The sequence below is a fragment of the Amphibalanus amphitrite genome, unplaced genomic scaffold (assembly GCF_019059575.1).
Source record: "Amphibalanus amphitrite isolate SeventyFive unplaced genomic scaffold, NRLGWU_Aamphi_draft 000263F_arrow, whole genome shotgun sequence".
NCBI lineage: Eukaryota > Metazoa > Arthropoda > Thecostraca > Balanomorpha > Balanidae > Amphibalanus > Amphibalanus amphitrite.
Genome location: NW_024881758.1, coordinates 608,374 through 612,847, shown reverse-complemented (window position 1 = coordinate 612,847; position 4,474 = coordinate 608,374). Strand labels below are relative to the sequence as shown.

Below are 4,474 nucleotides of genomic sequence, written 5' to 3'. Positions count from 1 at the left end.
CTGAGCTATCAATTTGCTCACATACTAGACGGCTTTCGAGCCCTGATTGGTCCTCAGTCGTGTCTAGGTATCCCTGGATCTAAAACAGACACAATTATTATTTCTCGAGAGAGGATATAGGTACACTGAAGGACGGCTAATCTTCCAGTCCATGCGATAGCAAGTTTGGAAGACCCCATTATTTGCCTGCAATCGTGTAGGTATATCGACAGCAAACTCTTCTAACTTGTAAGTGAACTGTTTCGCCGCCAAGCGTGCTCGGTACTTACAGATTCGTTTAGTTCTCAAATCGATATTGACAGTTCCGTTTCTAACTGATCCAGCTCCTGCAGGGCTCGCTGGAGGCCAGAGCCAACCCTCTGTCAACACGGTCCGGCAGAGAACTGCGCTCCGTGGCAACTGCTCCGTAGTATTGGACCTTATCATCGTAGTACACGGATCTCGGCTATCTGAATGATACGAGCGTCTGCTCGTATATACTCACTCGCTGATGCCACGTGTGAGTACTACTGTCGACACTCGTTGTGAGTTTATGCTCAAATGCCACGGCAAACAATGTGTTCGATGGCCAGGAATCCTGAAGGGACAGGTCAGACAGGCTTTGGTTTCACTGCCGAACATCGGTGCAGGCTTCGTGACCTTCACGAACAGTTGTGCCGTCAGTTTAGGAGGGGATGGGTCAAGGGAGGAGGGGCACTGTCGAGGAAAGTGGCAGGCTTGGCGATGGTACCTGCATTCCTGACGTCAAGCGAAGCATATTCCTGGTACTGAAGTTCCGAGTAAGTGAAACTGATTGATGAGCGATAGATGGGCTGAAGCAGACTGTCCTTGGAGCTAGCGGAAAACATGCGTTGTAGACGGTAATTATCATTGACGTGATGATCCACGTCATTTTTCTGAAACGATCAAACTAAACCTTCTCATGCTCCTTCGCACATCGACTCGCTTTCCCCGTTTCATCCTTTATTTAATGATCGGCTCAAACCGCTCTTTCCCGACACTTCCCCGGTCCATGAGTGAGCCATAAACCCGTCCATCAGCCTTCATCACGAGACGGTCGTTCGACTGACGACCGTCACGGAAGCTGGACCTGCCGTCACGCAGGGTCGGACGGCTCGTTTACGGTAGCTCGGCCACTCGTGGTGTCCCTCTAATGGAAGGCATTCAGTGAGAGTTCACGATGCAACGTCTCACTAACTCAAAGTCACGAACAAACTATTTGCTCGAGCTCTCTAATCAATGCTCAGTTTTCCTGTTACCAGAGCGCAGTGAACGCGTGACTGAAGTTCTTGTCCGATGTTCGAGGATGTGTAGTTACGTGCATCCGACCTTAACTTGTCCGGGGCCCCTCGTGAGCTTGAGGATGGCACCACACCTTATCATTGTCCTGTCCGATGTGCTACAGGAGCACCCAGGAATGCAGTTGTGCCAGTCACGGCGCTTGAAGCTTAACGTGAAGATTTCCAGGATATCCTTTCGTTTACAAATTTCTGATTATTCTTCCGACCTCCGCCGCAATTTTTCATTTGTTATGACCGTTATACTCGTATTGTACAAAGGAGATCGAAGCATACTCACCTCCACTGAACTCAGCATATTTATTCCTTAAATCCTGACTTTGGCCCAGCTCCGTCCAGTTGACTCATGGTTGAATATTTGCATAACTCCTCTCCAATTCATCTCGCATCGTCATTCGTCACCAAAACTCTTCACAGGTCAATGGCGGCATTATTCAGGATGATGCCTAGTGACAGTGCAACTGTCCACGCAAAGGTCGACCGACCGCTAACTCAAACTCACTCTTGTCCAGATTCAGTTAATCGTGCCGTTCGGGTGCTGCCGCTGCCGTAAAGAGAGGGGCGAGAGCTGCACCGCACTGGCTGAGAGAGAGAGAGGCCCTGCGAAACCTGTGGCCACCGACACGGCTGCTGCCCACGTTAATTCGCCGCCGCATGACGAGTGTTTCCACAGCGTCGGCCTGATATGGCACGGACTGGTCTGGGCCGACTGACCAGTCGGACGGCTGGCTGGACTGAGGTTTGATTTGTACCGGGCTGGGCTGAGCCTTGCTGTAGGGCTGGGCTGTGCTGGACTGTGCAGGGTAGAACAGGGCTGTGTCATGTGTGCTAGTTTGGGGTGGTTGGCTGGGCTTGGCTAGGCTTGCAGAGCTGGGCCGGTCTGGGCTAAGCCGGGTGGGGCTGTAGGAGGGTTGAGACAGACTTGAATGGATTACGAGTGGGCTTAAGCAAGCTTCAGGAGAGCTATGGGTGGGTCGGGGACGGTTATTGGATGGGATTGCTTGGACAGAGCTTTTGGACCTTATGAGACCGTCGCAGAATGGGCATACGAGGGCTGGTCGCAGAGCGGGTGGTATACGAGGGCCTGGATTGGACTACTGCGCAGTATTTCCTGACGAAGCTTTAGACTAAGAACGGACATGGGCACTGGGCAGTTATATTCCTCCCCCTCTACACACACACTACTCTGCTGCCCCGCTTAGTCCCGCGTAATATCAGCAGCCGGTCTGACCATTCAACAGCCCCGCTGGCCTCTTGCAGAGACAAACGGTCGAATTTGTCCGCCTGCGCCACAGCCACTGCGCTTGTCCCGCCACTACTGTTCCGACCGTTTTCAGCTCGTTGAACAAATCAGCGGTGAGGTCGGGCGCCGGTTCGGTTGGGCCCGACGGACGGGCGGGCACGGCGACCTTGGTAGGCCCGCCGTCCCGTGAAGGCACTTCGGCGGGCCTGGCTGGTGGAGGAATGAAGGCTGTGAAGGATTAGAAGCAGTGAGCACACGCGTGTTGTGTGCGTCGGCACGCGAGTGCGGAGGTGTGTATGCTGAAGCGGATGTCACGGATTAGTGGGCAAGAAACGATCACGAAATGTGACGTGAGGCGCTGGACGGTGCTCAACTCGCCCCAGGCTGTTGAGCGACCCTGAGCTGTTTACCTTCACAGCGTGACCAAACGTCTGCCTATCCATATCAACTGACTGAAATGTATTCCAGCTCACGTACACACAGATTGTCTTGAGCAACTCCATTGGCGATATTTTGTCATCCTCCCCAATCCATGTATCACCATATACGTCACCTGGAACTCGAGACGGACCCGGTCGGCGGGCGGCGTTGGCAATCGTTTTGGGCGTCGCGTCACACCGTCTCACCATGTTTCCTCACCTGGCTGCGCCGTCAAGAGCTGCTCACTGGCACTCACACAGCTGGATACCGTCTTGGCAGCTGGCTGGCTCCGAACAGCTGTTCCGGTATGACCCGCACGGCTGCTCCTGTGTGACCCGGACAGCTGCCCCTGTCTGACCCGAGTCAGCTGCTCCGGTGTGACCCGGGACAGCTGCCCCTGTCTGACCCGAGACAGCTGCTCCGGTGTGACCCGGGACAGCTGCAGCTGCTGAGCAGCTGTCGCGCTGACGTCATACGTCCAGCTGCAGCCTCAGAGAGTTACAAAGTCCTATCTCCAGAGGACCAGGTTACGTCACAGACTATAAGTTTTATACGGCGATTGGTTGGTAATGGAGTCTCTGCGCTGTGAGCCGACCCGAAGCTGTAATTTTCTGGCCCCTGAATATGACCATGAAGCTGGAAAGCCGAGGCTCTAATTAGAGCTAATGTGATTCCATTATGTATGGTCATTTTATCCCTTGATCAGGCTTTAGGGCTGTGATTAGCCCGTAGTGTATGCACAATGAAGGCACCTTCCCAATCTCTGATTAAGTGATTAAGTTAGTAAATGACAAGGGTCAATCGATAGTATGAAGCTTATTTTTCTGTAACAGTCTCCCGTTCCAGTCGCTCACATGCTACAGTTCTGGTCTTTCCTCCAAATCGCGATGTTAAAAGACCGATGTTAGCAAAGACTTCGCCTGTTTGGATATCATCTATAAAACGTCATAAGGAAGTGGTCTCGGGTGGTGCTCGAAACATTTACCTTTTTGCACAGAGTTCTTACGGCGGAAGCATCTCTCTTTAGTTCGGTATCCGAGTTCCGATCACAGCTGTGTTGTTTTGTGAGCGTCTCGCTTTATCCGGTCATCATACAACCTTGTCAGGCCGGGACGCGTACTAAAGCAGGCCTCGATGGACGTCCAACCCCCTTTATCTTTTACGCGCTCATCGCTGACCTCCTGAATCTCTTTTAGTGTTTGAGTGGTCTCCAGTGGCAGCCAGTGCTCTCCGTTCGGTCTAATGGCATTCGCTGGTTTTCCTGTCTTCGTAGGAAACGGATTTGTATTTAAGTGCTGACAGACATTCGACGACAGGGCTTTGCTTCTCTGTGCCCCTGTATCCATGGTCAAATAAAAAGACCTCTTAAGTCCTTACTATCACAGTCTCCATCGATCTAAACGTGGTTTATCTTGTCCTAAGTGACAGTGATCTTCGATGGTGGATAACATCTAACTCTCATTACTACCCTCAGATGATCTCGAAAGTTACACACGGTCCCCGATGCTCTCTC

At 52.3% G+C, this 4,474-nt stretch overlaps 1 protein-coding gene across 1 annotated transcript in view; it reads left to right on the top strand.

Moving 5' to 3' along the window:
• LOC122386795 (D-beta-hydroxybutyrate dehydrogenase, mitochondrial-like) overlaps positions 1–4,474 on the top strand; it is a 39,400-nt gene that overhangs the window by 19,664 nt on the left and 15,262 nt on the right. The gene's annotated exons all lie outside the window — the stretch shown is intronic.